General features: G+C 41.0%; 1 long non-coding RNA gene across 1 annotated transcript; it reads left to right on the top strand.

Annotated features, from left to right (window-relative positions):
- The first annotated feature begins 430 nt into the window (after positions 1-430).
- On the top strand, positions 431-7,744 carry LOC123136931 (uncharacterized). Its single transcript, XR_006467511.1, has 5 exons — positions 431-915; positions 1,028-1,097; positions 1,186-1,335; positions 1,869-1,969; positions 6,653-7,744. It is a non-coding gene; the product is annotated as an uncharacterized lncRNA (long non-coding RNA).
- Positions 7,745-17,563: the final 9,819 nt, after the last annotated feature.

Genomic DNA, 17,563 nt, shown 5'->3' on the forward strand with positions numbered 1-17,563 from the left:
TCCCACACACTCTCCCGTGGGTTATCTAGTTAACAGGGCCAGACGCCAGGGACCCTGACGTCTGGCCCCTTTGTCACGTCAGCAGGTCAACGGGCAGGCGGGCAGTGCGGGCCAGGGACCAGACGCCAGGGGCCCTGGCGTCTGCTTCGCAACCCAGACGCCAGAGATGTTGGCGTCACCCAAAAAGGTCAGAAACGAAATTTCTTTTGAAACGAGGTCAAATCAGGATTTTTTTAGCCAAATAGTCAGAACAGTAATTTTGTCCCTGTAGTGGCGGCAAGTCAAAAAGCACCAATGGGAAATGACTTTATTACCTACACTCAGGCTCCTAAAAATTGGACTCAGTCGTTCTACATGAAGGGCATGCTGGTAATTTCATACATACAGAACTCAATAACCCCACCCCATGCCCCGCGTCGAGGCCACAAATCCCCCAAATCCCGCCTTCCACCTCGACACCCGGCCACGGCTCCGCCTCCGACGCCGGCCACGGCTCCACCTCCACCGCCGACCATGACCCCACCTCCGCTGCCTGCCACGACTCAACCTGGACCTTCCGCCTCAACCGCCGACCACCTCCTCCCCGTCCCCCTCAGCCTCCACCAAACCCTTAACCAAGCCGCTCCCTCCGGCCACCGTTCGATGGCCGCGACTCCACCTCCACTGCTGGTCACGACCCTGCCTCACTGCCTCCACTGTCGGCCAGAACTCCACCTCCACCTCACCCGTCCGCATCTGATCTGGTTACAACCCCCCCCCCCCCCCCCCCCCCCCCCCCCCCCCTCTGCCTCCGCCAAACCCTAGCCAAGCAGTCGCTGCCACCACATTGTCCCCACTTCAAGTACCTCTCCGGCTCCACATAGTCGTTGCTTTAAGGACATCGACAGTGAAGACACCTCGAGGATGCACAAGATGGTATAGTCCTAAACCCACCTCGCGGTTGCCTATTTGTTGTTTGTACACATGTATGTGTAATTTGAGGTGGCTGATAGAAGAGTTCCTGCTTGTGTTTGATTTCTTTTACTAGTGCTTGTGGTTCATTAGAGCTCTGGCCGTTCCTCTGAAGTTCTGTGTGCTACCATAGTATGGAAAATCAGGTACCTGAAATTCATATGTTGCTTGTTTGCTAATGCAGCAGTTTTTTTTCATGCTCTATTGATTAATCCATGTTTTTGTTTCTATCAGGGTTTGAACTGCGGTAATAAGACTAGCCAAAAAACCTAATATGGAAAGACCCGCTGATGGTCCTGGTGGAATTAAGCCTCGGCCAACTAAGAGAGTTCATGAGACACACTCCTGATCACCAACTGTGATGTTGCTCTGCTATCACTGCCTGTAAATCCTATTGACTTGATTTAATTGGTTATTTCATCTGATATTAATGGATACTAAGGTTGGGGCCGGACAACCTGCTGCAAGAAAGTGCAGGGATCAGCAACGATGGCATGAGATCGACAAAAAATGCACTTGCAAATTGATTACTTAATATGCTACTTTAGTTACCAATTAATTAGTGTGTCCTATCAATATGATTTCTGAGTTGTCTTAATGCTACACTTCTCCTGTCAAAAGAGCAACCTGTACATTAGACATATAGTATTTGCATGGGTCCGTTCAAGCTTAACTAGGAAAAGGGGCATTTTGGAAGTGTTTACTACTAGGAGATTGTTTGCTTCATGATGAGATAATCAAACTTTATACTTGATAGTAGTTCCTTGTTGCAGAAATTAACTTGACAGGAAGATAGAGTGAAGTTATATTATGTCTTTAGGTTGATAAATGTTGGTATTGGCATGTTTACCTCAAAACTATAAATTTGACGCCACATCCTCCGTCTTTTTTAATTGAAACCGTATTTACATGTGCAGCCCCCTGGAGAACATGATTTAGTAACACGATGCATGACCTCGACAAGCTTCTAGAAATGTCTCCCTCCTTGCTACTTAGCAACTACATCAGACTTAAGAAGGTAAAAGAAGAAGCATGACCTGAACAAAGATGCCGGGTTGACACTAAAAAAAGGAATTAGCAAAGTTTATCTTCTTATAGATTAACATATTTTGTTCGTAGTGCAGCAGATTGAAGCACATTTTGATATAAGGATTGTTTATTGATTTCCTATGCTTTATGAGACTGTTGCGTGTGCACAAAGCACACCCTAGCCCAAGTTTCTGGGGTTTCTGTTCCAAGAAATTCAACTCAGTCGCCCCCAATTCACCCATGATTCTAAACATGCACTCTCAGTATAGTAGTCACCCCCAATGTTTTGTATTTTTGTGACACTGATTATGATGGTAGCAAACCAACATGATTTCACCAGATAACAAGTCTTTCATATGCTTTCATGTGATTGTCATGTTTAATTGCTTAGAACAATATATATGGTAAAGCAAACATAACAAGAAAAATTACCTTATACACAATAGTAAAGTGTGAAACGGCGCGGCAAAGCATGCATATGCTTCTAGTTGACTTTAAACTGCATTTAACAATGGGATGGAATTTTAGAATCGGAATTCAGCAACTCAATCATATATGATTAATATAAATCCTAATTTCAGATCTCATTGATTACATCTTGCTGTGTAGATTCTGAATTTAGCAATTCAATCATATATGCTTGATTTTGTGAACACTTGTTGTTGATATCCTTCAAAGTCATAGTTAGGATAATGATGGCATGAGATATACAAATACTGCACTCGCCAATTGATTACTTAACATGCTACTTTAGTTACCAATTAATTAGTGTGTCCTATCAATATGATTTCTGAGTTGTCTTGATGCTATACTTCTCCTATCAAAAGAGCAACCTGTACATTAGACATTGTAGCGACCCGAAATCGGTCAAGTCTTTGTGTAGATGTACCATCCCAAGATCATGCTGGCACACACAGTACATTGATGAAAAGATTCAAAGTTCAATCCCACCTGAATTTATTACATGATTCTCATATCGAGTCTTTATTACATCATAATAAATTCGGCCGAAGGCCAACTCATGAGAAATAAACTAAAATAAATTTGCGGAAGCGTAGACGATAAGCGAGTCCATCCGACTCTATAGGGCAATCGCCAAGCGTGGATCATAGCCTCACTCCTGGTCGGAAAACTCTTCTGCAACATAAGACGTTGCAGTTGTGTAGGCCAGCATTTTGAATATGTCGGCAAGTCATGAAGAGAGAACAACAAATATATTACTAACACTATATGCAATTTGGTTGTGGGGCTCTAAGTTTTATGATTTTGCGAAAAAGCCTTCCCTACAATAAAGGACTTGCTTGCAATTACTACAAAATGTTGGTTGTTATTGAGATGGTTCCGCCAACCAATGTCTCATTCCCGAAATTAATAACCCATCAATTAATTAATTATGTTCGGTGTTGAGATTTCTGAAATACTCCAATTTTCAGAGGCTCAAATGTCCGTAACTGGGGACACGGCTAATCAATTAGGTTTTCACTCTGCAGAGTCTTATGCACTTTACCCGCAAGAATCGTTCCCTCCTTTATGTCCTCGCACTGCCTGGTGTTTGAAGACGGGACGAACGAAATAGGGTCTTCCGAAGAGTTCCTCTGGGCCACTGCCGGTGCCCATCCAATCCTACAGTTCTTCTACATCTCATAGCACCGTCCGGCTAGAGTCACGCCTAGGGTTGACCAAGCTAGAGCCTATAATGGCTTGCGGCTGCAAAGGTAAGCTTCCGGTCAAGGTGTATCCATCCATCTCTTCATGGCTGGGTGAAGCTTTCCACAAGATGTCATGGCGCTTCTCCTTGCATCCCGGCCATCCGCTGGTTGCTCCAGGTTGCCCTTCAACCGTCCTCCACCCAGTAGTGAATTTGAAGTCCATCTTGAGTTTGAAGTCATGGGGTTGTCATCATCTTGACTCTCACATCTCCCTTATGAATCACTCAACCAACCCCGTCTACGAAAGCATAGCAATCAACTACATCGTCCTGGGCATTGGTAACAAGGGGAAATGGGTTCATCCTACCACATGATACTACTCAGGAATCTAACTTAAAATTCTCCTACTGCATGCATGGTGGGAGAGGAAATAATTCTAATGCAATAAAATAATAGGTATTGTAAAAACATGATCAAATGAGTTGCCTGGCTGATGGTCTTCGAAAGCTAGTGACTCGTGATAGCAAGCTTCGCACTCTGGGAATTCTATTCGAAGCAAACAATAAACGCATAAGCATACAACTGTATAACATAACAGCAAGCTAACGTAAATCACATAAGCAATCATACCAAAACCAAAGAAAAACTCAAAGAACTCAAATCAAGGTTTTCATTACTTCAAGCAAACAACTAGGAAATAGTTTTATCCTACTAAAACTTTTCTTAACAGAACCAAAACAAGAGTTTTGTTAACTAACAGAAAGAAAAACATTATAAAAACTTGGTGCAAAAAGAATCACATTAAAACCTATTATAAAACTCCTATTATGCCTAAAACAAAACTAGTAAGAAAATAAAATGAAACATTTTATTTTACTGTAAATAAAAGTTCACCCTCTGTAACTATAGAAACTAATCTAAAATAAGATATTACAGAGGTAAAAATAAAATTTTAAAATAATTAAAACAACGGAAAACAACAGCAAGCTAAAATAACTAGAAAACACTTGTTTTCGTGTAAAATTAATTTTAATAAAAAATAAAAATACCCAAATAAATTCCTACTGCTAGGTAAGGTCAAAACAAGGTAGTGGCAAAAAGAATGACTAAAAAATAAATCCTAGCTCATTTTATGGCAGAAATACTAATCTGAGTAAAACTAAAATAAAACAATTTTTAAAAACTTAAACATGACCGAAACTATTTTCTACAGGAAATATAGGAAAATTGCAAACTAACAAAAAAGGAACCAACTAAAAATAATAAATAACCTAGGAGTTATCGATTTTACAAAAACAAAACTAATCTGCTAAACCAGAAACTAAACTAACAACTGGAAAAAAAACTAACGCGCTAATGGGCCGAATAGAGGGCGATGGGAAACTAAACAGCGCTCATGCGTTTATTAGGCTCATAGGTCTACGGGCTAAACAAAAAAGGCGAGTGGTCAATTTCACTAAACCACTAAACTAAACCGGAATAAAACCACACTAGACTGAAATAGACCGAAAACATTAAAAAAAACCGTACCCCTTCGGGGTTCTAATATCGTGCGTTGATGTGAGATCTAACAATGGAGGGGGGCTCGGGCTTACAGCGGACGACGGCGATGGACGGAGAGGACGGCGGCGACTCGGGCGACGGCGGCGCAGCGGCTCCGGTCGTCGGGGAAGGTGGCGGCGACGTCGGGCGGTTGCGGCAGAGCGAGGGGAGGTCGGGGTTGGTGTCGTTGGAGCTCGGGGGCGTCGGAGGCGAGCGCGACGAGGCGGTATAGAGGCTCGGGCGATGCTGCAGCTCCGGTGACGGTGTCGAGCTCGGGGGCGACGGCTTCGTGGGTTCCTGGGCGAGGAGATGATGTGAAAAAGGTGCGGGGGTTGAGGGGGTTCGTCTGACAAGATTTGATGGCAGGGGGTGGCTCACCGGTGACGGCAATGGCGCGAAACGCGGCGGTGGCCGCGAGATGCATTTGGAGATGGCGGTGGCTGCGGTGGGTTTTCGAGTAGGGTTTTTAGGGGGTTCAAAAGAGGAGGCCGAGGGGGTTTTATAGGGCAAAGACTTGAGGGAGGGGACGACTTCGGAGCATGATCTGGGGAAGATCAAGGTGACGGGCGCGCTCCGGATTGGCAAGGCGTGGAAGAGGGGAAAGAAAAGGGCGGGCCCCGCGAGTCAGTGAGAGGGAGAGAGGAAGGTGCGGTCGGGCGATCGAGGCCTAATGGGAGCGGGGCGAGGCAGGCTGCGGTGCGGTTAGCTGGCCAGGCCGGCTGTCTCCTCGGCCGCCTGGCCTGGCTAGCATGCTGGGAGGGGTTTCTTTTTTTGAATTAGACAGGAAAGAAAAACAATAAATAGAGAAATAAAATATACTTTTATATAGGACATATGTATATCAAAATGATCAGAGAAATAAATCCTACAAGATGAATATTTTTCCAGAGGCAAAACAGAAACTTAAAAAAACATTTTTCTGAAAATTCCAAATAAAATTCAAATTTGAATTCCAACTTTTTGGCGTTATTTTCTTCTGACATTTTTGGAGTATCATGTTAGCTCTTCTCATACTTTTGCACAAGTATTTGTGAGGGACTTTTTTTGAAATAATTTTCAAATGCCAAGTTGGATTCAAATTCAAATAAAAACTCAAAAATGCCTCTGAATTTTCAAATGCCACTCAAATTCAAACAACATGCATAGATGCTTAGCTAAAAATTACAAAACATTCCAAGTTGAAAATTTGGGATGTTACAGACATATAGTATCTGCATGGGTCCGTTCAAGGTTAACTAGGAAAAGGGGCGTTTTGGAAGTGTTTACTACTAGGAGATTATTTTGCTTCATGATGAGATAATCAAACTTTATAATTGATAGTAGTTCCTTGTTGCAGAAATTAACTTGGTAGGAAGATAGAGTGAAGTTATATTCTATCTTTAGGTTGATAAATGTTGGTATTGGCGTGTTTACCTCAAAACTATAAATCTGACACCGTATCCTCCGTCTTTTTTTAATTGACACCAGATTTGCATGTGCAGCTCCCTGGAGAACACGATTTGGTAACAAGATGCATGGCCTCAACAAGCTTCTAGAAACGTCTCCCTCCTTGCTACTTAGCAACTACATCAGACTTAAGAAGGTAAAAGAAGAAGCATGACCTGAACAAAGATGCCAGGTTGACGCTAAAAAATGGAATTAGCAAAGTTTATCTTCTTATAGATTAACATATTTTGTTCGTAGTGTAGCAGATTGAAACACATTTTTATATAAGGATTTTTTTATTGTTTTCCTATGCTTTACGGGACTGTTGTGTATGCACAAAGCACACTCCAGTCCAAGTTTCTGGGGTTTCTATTCCAAGCAATTCAACTCAGTCGCCCTCAATTCAACCATGATTCTAAAAATGCACTCTCAGTATAGTAGTCACCCCCAATGTTTTATATTTTGTGAAACTGATTATGATGGTAGCAAACCAACATGACTTCACCGGATAACAAGTCTTTCATATGATTTCATGTGATTGCCATGTTTAATTCCTAGTACAATATATATGGTAAAGCAAACGTAACAAGAAAAATTACCTTATACACAATGATAAAGTGTGAAACGGCGCAACAAAGCAGGGGTATGCTTCTAGTTGACTTTAAACTGCATTTAACAATGGGATGAAATTTTGGAATTGGAGTTAAGGAACACAATCATATGTGCTAAATATAAATCCTAATTTGAGATCCCATTGATTACATCCTGCTGTGTAGCTTCTGAATTTAGCAATTCAATCCTATATGGTTGATTTTGTGAACACTTGTTGTTGATATCCTTCAAAGTCATAGTTAGGATAACGATGGCATGCGATATACAAATATTGTACTTGCCAATTGATTACTTAATATGCTACTTTAGTTACCAATTAATTAGTGTGTCCTATCAATATGATTTCTGAGTTGTCTTGATGCTATACTTCTCCTATCAAAAGAGCAAATTGTACATTAGACATATAGTATTTGCACGGGTCCGTTCAAGCTTAACTAGGAAAAGGGGCATTGATGAGGACATCAATACCATTGTTACACCCACAGCCCCTGCTGCTATACATACTGGACCAATTACTAGAGCTCGTGCATGCCAATTAAATTACCAGGTACTTTCGTTTCTTTGTAATGATTCTAATCTTCATGAGAATATGATGCTGCCTAAATTGGATACATTTGTTTTGCTTACAAATGAAGGGCCTAGCTTGGAGAAGGATGAACAATGGAGCAAGAACAAGCATGGAGATGATGGCATGCGCAAGGGGAACAAGAACGGAGTTACAAGTGATGATTTCAGGATGTTGAAGCCACCATAATGAGTGCATGAAGCCTTGGACAAAATATACAAGATGCTACTTCATAACTTTCGTCCAGAGGCTATTCTAGGTGCTGCGTCACCTTATTATTGGACCAGGCCCATGTATTTTCAAAATACTTGAGTATAGGCTGTTTTTAGAGTCCGTATGTGTGGGGAAACAAGAGATAGGGTTGGTTTCAGACCCCTTCCCCAAGGGCCACGAAATTCCCCCCTCTTCCTCCATATATACAGCCCTTAGGACGTCGTTTAAACTTTGGATTTTGCTTAGATTAAAGTTCGCCATAGCTGCAACTTCGCGTACTTCGTTTGTGTTCAATGACTAGACCAAGACGTCACAGAACCCTATCTTGATCAATAAAGGGCTTCATCTTATATTCGCAATATCCAGATTGCAATCTCAGTTTCTTGTTTGTTCTTCGTTTGCTCGCAGGAAACAGACCCTCGTGGTTGATACATCTCCAACGTATCTATAATTTTTGATTGCTCCATGCTATATTATCTACTGTTTTGGGCAATATTGGGCTTTATTATCCACTTTATATTATTTTTGGGACTAACCTATTAACCGGAGGCCCAGCCCATATTTGCTGTTTTATGCCTATTTTAGTGTTTCAAGGAAAAGGAATATCAGACGGAGTCAAAACGGAACGAAATCAACTGGAGAAGTTATTTTTGGAAGGAAAGCCACCCGATGGACTTGGAGTGCACGTCAGGGAAGAAGGGAGGCGCCCACGAGGGTGGGGGGCGCGCCCACCCCCCCTGGGGCGCGCCTCCTGCCTCGTGGCCCCCCTTCGGTCCACCGACGTACTTCTTTCACCCATATATACCTACGTACCCTAAAACTTCCAGAACAGAAGGTAGATCGGGAGTTCCGCCGCTGCAAACCTCCAGAGCCACGAAAAACCAATCGGGACCCTGTTTCGGCACCCTGCCGGAGGGGGGAACCCTCACCGGTGGCCATCTTCATCATCCCGGCGCTCTCCCTGACGAGGAGGGAGTAGTTCACCCTCGGGGCCGAGGGTATGTACCAGTAGCTATGTGTTTGATCTCTCTCTCTCTCTCTCTCTCTCTCTCTCTCTCTCTCTCTCTCGTGTTCTTGATTTGGCACGATCTTGATGTATCGCGAGCTTTGCTATTATAGTTGGATCTTATGTTTCTTCTCCCCCTCTACTCTCTTGTAATGAATTGAGTTTTCCCCTTGAAGTAATCTTATCGGATTGAGTCTTTAAAGATTTGAGAACACTTGATGTATGTCTTGCGTGGGATAACCGTGGTGACAATGGGTTATTCTATTGATCCACTTGATGTATGTTTTTGTGATCAACTTGCGGGTTTCGTGATATTGGGAACCTATGCATAGGGGTTGGCACATGTTTTCGTCGTGATTCTCCGGTAGAAACTTTGGGGCACTCTTTGAGGTTCTATATGTTGGTTTGAATAGATGGATTGAGATTGTGTGATGCATATCGTATAATCATGCCCACGGATACTTGAGGTGACATTGGAGTACCTAGGTGACATTAGGGTTTTGGTTGATTTGTGTCTTAAGGTGTTATTCTAGTACGAACTCTAGGGCTGTTTGTGACACTTATAGGAATAGCCCAACGGATTGATTGGAAAGAATAACTTTGAGGTGGTTTCGTACCCTATCATAATCTCTTCGTTTGTTCTCCGCTATTAGTGACTTTGGAGTGACTCTTTGTTGCATGTTGAGGGATAGTTATATGATCCATTTATGTTATTACTGTTGAGAGAACTTGCACTAGTGAAAGTATGAACCCTAGGCCTTGTTTCCTATCATTACAATACCGTTTACGCTCACTTTTATCATTAGTTACCTTGCTGTTTTTATTATTTCAGATTACAAAAACCTATATCTACTATCTATTTTGCACTCGTATCACTATCTCTTCACCGAACTAGTGCACCTATACAATTTACCATTGTATTGGGTGTGTTGGGGACACAAGAGACTCTTTGTTATTTGGTTGCAGGGTTGTTTGAGAGAGACCATGTTCATCCTACGCCTCCCACGGATTGATAAACCTTAGGTCATCCACTTGAGGGAAATTTGCTACTGTCCTACAAACCTCTGCACTTGGAGGCCCAACAACGTCTACAAGAAGAAGGTTGTGTAGTAGACATCAAGCTCTTTTCTGGCGCCGTTGCCGGGGAGGCTAGGTAAGTGAAGGTATATCTTTAGATCTTGCAATCGAATCTTTTTGTTTCTTGATTTAGCACTAGTTAGTCTATAAAAGAAAATTACAAAAAAATGGAATTGAGTTTGTCTCATACGCTTCACCTTTTTAATATCTTTCGTGAGTATGATGGAAAGGAAAGTTGTGCCAAAGTGCTAGAAGAAGAATTACATAGAATGCTTGGCATGAAATATGTGAATGATAAGCATGATTGCAATGTTGTTAGTATGAATTGTTTGAATATCCATGATGCTAATGATATGCAAAGCCACAAGCTTGGGGAAGCTATTTTTGATGAATATGATATTTTTAGTCCCCCAAGCTTGGATGAGCAAATTTACTATGATGAAGGCATGCCTCCTATCTATGATGATTTTGTGATGACACGTATGCTTTAAAGAATAATGATAACCATGAAACTTGTCATCTTGATCCTAATTTTAAATCATATGATAGTTATTTTGTTGAGTTTGCTCCCTCTACTATTCATGAGAAGAATTTTGCTTATGAGGAGAGTAGTAAATTTTCTATTCTAGTAGATCATGAAAATAATGCTTTAGGTGCTGGTTACATTGTTGAATTCCTTCATGATGCTACTGAAAATTATTATGAGGGAGGAACATATGCTTGTAGGAATTGCAATAATATCAAGTTTCCTCTCTATGTGCTTCAAGTTTTGAAGCTATGCTTGTTTTACCTTCCTATGCTAGTTGATTATCGTACCCATAAGTTGTTTGCTCACAAAATCCCTATGCATAGGAAGTGGGTTAGACTTAAAAGTGCTAGTCATATGCTTCATGATGCTCCCATTATGTTTCAATTCTTATCTTTTATGTGAGCATCATTGCCATCATCATGCCTAGCTAGAAAGGCATGCCATTGTTGGGAGACAACCCAATACTTATCCTTACTATTTTTGTGTGTTCACATGATTATGCTACTGTAGTAATCATGTTTTATAGCTTTTGTTTCAATAAAGTGCCAAGTAAGACCTTTAGGATGGCTTACGGTGATAGTTGTGTTGATCCTGCTGAAAATCAAAAACTTTTGCACCAAGTAAATTAGTTTTGTTAATTCACAGAAACGTGATTCTGATCTGATTATTTCTGATCTGGATTGGTACATGAATTTCTTAGGACTTCCTAATTTGGTAGGATTTTTGGAGTTCCAGAAGTATACGTTTGATACAGATTACTACAGACTGTTCTGTTTTTGACAGATTCTGTTTTCATTGTGTTGTTTGCTTATTTTGATAAATCTATGGCTAGTAAAATAGTTTATAAACCATAGAGAAGTTGGAATACAGTAGGTTTAACACCAATGTAAATAAAGAATGAGTTCATTACAGTACCATGAAGTGGTGTTTTGTTTTCTTTCGCTAACGGAGCTTACGAGTTTTCTGTTGAGTTTTGTGTTGTGGAGTTTTCAAGTTTTGGGTAAAGATTCGATGGACTATGGAATAAGGAGTGGCAAGAGCCTAAGCTCGGGGATGCCCAAGGCACCCCAAGGTAATATTCAAGGACAACCAAGAGCCTAAGCTTGGGGATGCCCCGGATGGCATCCCCTCTTTCGTCTTCGTTCATCGGTAACTTTACTTGGAGCTATATTTTTATTCACCACATGATATGTGTTTTGCTTGGAGCGTCATTTTCTATTGTTAGTATTTTCTTTCTGTTATTTAGATTAATGTTTTTCATCTTTAGTTTCAATAAAGAAGTCAAGGATAGCCTTTGCCATGCTTATTTTGCTAGTATACATGTTGTTGTTTGAAAAACAGAAACTTTAACGCTGTTGCAAAAATTCACTAGAAAAGTCAGAGAGTGGTATAATGTTGAATATTTTTTCATATTGAGCTCTGATAAATTTATTACAGTGGGAATTTTAGTTCATAATTTCTGGAGTCAGGGAAGTATTGATACTCTTGCATTCTTTACAGACTGTACTGTTTTGGCAGATTGCTGTTATGGTTGCATTATTTGCATATGTTTGCTTGATTAATGATTCTATTTGTGGATAGCAGTAATAAATATTCAGAGGCATTTAGTATGCAATGTTGAATAATAATGTTAGTGATTTGTTACAGTGGAAAATGATAAGGTTTTGCATTGGTTTATACTAACCTATCTCACGAGTTCTTGTTGAGTTTGTTGTGAATGAAGCTTTTGATAAAAAGAGAAACCATGATATGAGAGGAATTAAGGAGACACAAAAGCTCAAGCTTGGGGATGCCCAAGGCACCCCAAGATATTATTTCAAGAAGTCTCAAGCATCTAAGCTTGGGGATGCCCCCGTTGGCATCCCACCTTTCTTCTTCAACAACTATCGGTTAGTATCGGTTGAACCTAAGTTTTTTTGCTTCTTCACTTGAGTTGTGCTATCCTTGCAATGCCATTTTATTTTGGTTTGCTTGCTGTTCGAATACAATACCAAGATCTGAAATTCCTTAATGTTAGAGAGTCTTCACATAGTTGCACAATTATTCGACTACTCATTGATCTTTACTTATATCTTTCGGAGTAGTTTGTCATTTGATCTCATGCTTCACTTATATCTTTTAGAGCATGGTGGTAGTTTTATTTTGGAGAAATAGTTGAACTCTAATGCTTCACTTATATTATTTTGAGAATCTTAAATAGCATGGTAATTTGCTTAAATAATCATAATATGCTAAGCATACAAGATTTGTAAGAATTCTTATGAGTGTGTTAGATACTAAGAAAAGTTTGATGCTTGATAATTGTTTTGAGATATGGAGGTGATAATATCAAAGTCATGCTAGTAGAGTAATTGTGAAATTGACAGATACTTGTTTTGAAGTTAGCAAGTCCAAGCATGCACGTATGGTTAAAGTTGTGTAACAAATTTGAAACATGAAGTGTACCTGGCTTGTGCATCCTTACGAGTGGCGGTCGGGAACGAGCGATGGTCTTTTCCTACCAATCTATCCCCCTAGGAGCATGCGCGTAGTACTTGGTTTTTGATGACTTCTAAATTTTTGCAATAAGTATATGAGTTCTTTTGACTAATGTTGAGTCCATGGATTATACGCACTTTTACCTTTCCGCCTTTGCTAGCCTCTTCGGTACCATGCATTGCCCTTTCTCACCTTGAGAGTTGGTGCAAACTTCGTCGGTGCATCCAAACCCCGTGATACGATATGCTCTATCACACATAAACCTCATTATATCTTCCTCAAAACAGCCACCATACCTACCTATTAAGGCATTTAATAGCCATTCCGAGATATATTGCCATGCAACTTTCCACCGTTCCGTTCATCATCATGATGACATACATTACTTTTGTCATATTGCCATTGCATGATCATGTAGTTGACATCGTATTTGTGGCAAAGCCACCATGCATTATTTTTCGTACATGTCACTCTTGATTCATTGCACCATCCCGATACACCGTCGGAGGCATTCATATAGAGTCATATCTTGTTCTAAGTTTCAAGTTGTAATCCTTATGTTGTAATCAATAGAAGTGTGATGATCATCATTATTAGAGCATTGCCCAAATAAAAAAAAGGGAAAGGACAAAAGAAAAAAAGAAAGGCCCAAAAAAATAAAAAGGGCAATGCTACTATCTCTTTTTCCACACGTGTGCTTCAAAGTAGCACCTTGTTCTTCATGTAGTGAGTCTCATATATTGTGCTTCAAAGTAGCACCTTGTTCTTCATGTAGTGAGTCTCATAAGTTGTCTTTTTATACTAGTGGGAATTTTTCATTATAGAACTTGGCTTGTATATTCCTATGATGGGCTTCCTCAAATGCCCTAGGTCTTCATGAGCAAGCGAGTTGGATGCACACCCACTAGTTTTCTTTTGTTGAGCATTCATAGCTCTAGTGCATCCGTTGCATGGCAATCCCTACTCCTCATGTTGACATCAATTGATGAGCATCTCCATAGCCCGTTGATTATCCTCGTCAATGTGAGACTTTCTTCTTTTTTGTCTTCTACACACAATCCCCATCATCATATTCTATTCCACACATAGTGCTACATCCATGGCTCACGCTCATGTATTGCGTGAAGGTTGAAAAAGTTTGAGATTATTTAAGTATGAAACAATTGCTTGGCTTGTCATCGGGGGTATAGAAGTTGGGAACATCTTTGTGTGATGAAAATGAAGCATGGCCTAACTATATGATTTTGTAGGGATGAACTTTCTTTTGCCCTGCTATTTTGAGAAGACATGATTACTTTGATTAGTATGCTTGAAGTATTATTATTTTTATGTCAATATGAACTTTTGTCTTGAATCTTTCGGATCTGAATATTCATATCACAAGTAAGAAGAGTTACATTGAAATTGTGCCAACTAGCATTCCACATCAAAAATTATCTTTTTTATCATTTACCTACTCGATGACGAGCAGGAATTAAGCTTGGGGATGCTTGATACGTCTCCAACGTATCTATAATTTTTGATTTCTCCATGCTATATTATCTACTGTTTTGGGCAATATTGGGCTTTATTATCCACTTTTATATTATTTTTGGGACTAACCTATTAACCAGAGGCCCAACCCAGATTTGTTGTTTTATGCCTATTTCAGTGTTTCGAGGAAAAGGAATATCAGACGGAGTCAAAACGGAACGAAATCAACTGGAGAAGTTATTTTTGGAAGGAAAGCCACCCGATGGACTTGGAGTGCACGTCAGGGAAGAAGGGAGGTTCCCACGAGGGTGGGGGCGCGCCCCCTGCCTCGTGGCCCCCCTTCGGTCGACCGACGTACTTCTTTCACCCATATATACCTACGTACCCTAAAACTTCCAAAACAGAAGATAGATCGGGAGTTCCGCCACCGCAAACCTCCAGAGCCACGAAAAACCAATCGGGACCCTGTTCTGACACCTTACCGGAGGGGGGAACCCTCACCGGTGGCCATCTTCATCATCCCGGCGCTCTCCATGACGAGGAGGGAGTAGTTCACCCTCGGGGTTGAGGGTATGTACCAGTAGCTATGTGTTTGATCTCTCTCTCTCTCTCTCTCGTGTTCTTGATTTGGCACGATCTTGATGTATCGCGAGCTTTGCTATTATTGTTGGATCTTATGTTTCTTCTCCCCCTCTACTCTCTTGTAATGAATTGAGTTTTCCCCTTGAAGTAATGTTATCGGATTGAGTCTTTAAAGATTTGAGAACACTTGATGTATGCCTTGCGTGGGATAACCATGGTGACAATGGGTTATTCTATTGATCCACTTGATGTATGTTTTGGTGACCAACTTGCGGGTTTCATGATATTGGGAACCTATGCATAGGGGTTGGCACACGTTTTCGTCGTGATTCTCCGGTAGAAACTTTGGGGCACTCTTTGAGGTTCTATATGTTGGTTTGAATAGATGAATTGAGATTGTGTGATGCATATCGTATAATCATGCCCACGGATACTTGAGGTGACATTGGAGTATCTAGGTGACATTAGGGTTTTGGTTGATTTGTGTCTTAAGGTGTTATTCTAGTACGAACTCTAGGGCTGTTTGTGACACTTATAGGAATAGCCCGACGAATTGATTGGAAAGAATAAGTTTGAGGTGGTTTCGTACCCTACCATAATCTCTTCGTTTGTTCTCCGCTATTAGTGACTTTGGAGTGACTCTTTGTTGCATGTTGAGGGATAGTTATATGATCCATTTATGTTATTATTGTTGAGAGAACTTGCACTAGTGAAAGTATGAACCCTAGGCCTTGTTTCCTATCATTACAATACCGTTTACACTCACTTTTATCATTAGTTACCTTGCTGTTTTTATTATTTCAGATTACAAAAACCTATATCTACTATCTATTTTGCACTTGTATCACTATCTCTTCGCCGAACTAGTGCACCTATACAATTTACCATTGTATTGGTTGTGTTGGGGACACAAGAGACTCTTTGTTATTTGGTTGCAGGGTTGTTTGAGAGAGACCATCTTCATCCTACGCCTCCTACGGATTGATAAACCTTAGGTCATCCACTTGAGGGAAATTTGCTACTGTCCTACAAACCTCTGCACTTGGAGGCCCAACAACATCTACAAGAAGAAGGTTGCGTAGTAGACATCAGTGGTCAGGTTGATCGTGCTCCGGCATGGTCAATAACCCCTCGGAAGTTGGTTTAGAGATTGCTAAGGCGCGACGTCATGCACGTTCGTAGTCGGATCGTCAAGGTCGACTCCCACAGAAAACGATAGCCACCATCTCATGGAAAGATGGGACACCTTTGCCTCTATCAAGTGTTATTAGATTTCCAGGTTGCTTGGTGAGATTTTACAGTTTTTCGTAGTTTAGATCGAGTCTGTTCTTCATACCTACGGTCCACGAAAAAGCCAAAAAAAATTAGGGTTAGTTCCTCATATCCGAACCAATCCGAGCCTCTACATAATCTTTTTAGTGTTTTGCTTTGTTGAATTTGCGGTTGCATCATCGTGTCAAGTTGCTGGTCTTAGCGTCTAGTCCTTTAGAGTTTCGAGTTCTGTTCACAAGTTGTCACGTCGCCGCTGCCATATATCACCACCGCATCATCATCATTGCTGCTGCCATATACCACCACCGTACCACCTTGATCGCCGCTGCCATATACCACCACAACATATTCACCGCCAATCCGAGTCCATATACGCCACCATCCACTGCCATCACGCCAATCTGAGTCCACCTGCAACATATATCCGCCACCAATCCGATTTCCACCAGATTCATCTCCGCCATCAGTCCGAGTTCCACCAGATTCATCTCCGCCACTAGTCCTAGTCCGAGTCCCGTATTTTGTTACTCTATTTTGGATTTTGAGATCACGCCATACTCTGAGTCGTGACAGAGTAGGACTCCCGAATTATCGTGCTACCCGCAGAAGAAAAATAGTTCCAGTTTCAAAAAAATAAACAAAATAAACTAAGTCTGGAAAATTCTGGCTAGGTAGTTTTTAGACCATTTGTAGCTTTTTTGAAAAAATTTGTTGCGGAGCAGAAACAAGAGAAAAAAGTGAAAAAAAAGTGAAAAGAAAAAGAAAAAATAATAATTTCAGAGTGTGGTCCTCCCTTGATTACGTGCCGCGCTATGTTTTTGTTAGTGTTCTAGGCTCGTGTCTTTAGCATGGTCTAGCCTAGGACCAGCACAGTACCGTCGTTGAGCGTTTATTCAACTTTGCATCTCTGAATTGATTATTGCTAACCCTTTTTGCTACCATATTATAAGCCTTTCCAGCTCCACATACATCTACGTCGTGCGTTTGACTCTCCCTGGTAATCGCTTTATCCAATCTTTGAGAGTTTTGACTACAACGGTTGCCGATCACCTCCTACTGCTGGGTCAGAACTGGTAAGAATTTGAGATTTGCTTGACGGGTTTGTGATACACCACCACCACTTCTTAGTAGTCTGTAGGATCATATTCTTGTGTGTTTCT

This window comes from Triticum aestivum, chromosome 6B (genome assembly GCF_018294505.1).
Source record: "Triticum aestivum cultivar Chinese Spring chromosome 6B, IWGSC CS RefSeq v2.1, whole genome shotgun sequence".
In the NCBI taxonomy this organism is placed as follows: Eukaryota; Viridiplantae; Streptophyta; class Magnoliopsida; order Poales; family Poaceae; genus Triticum; species Triticum aestivum.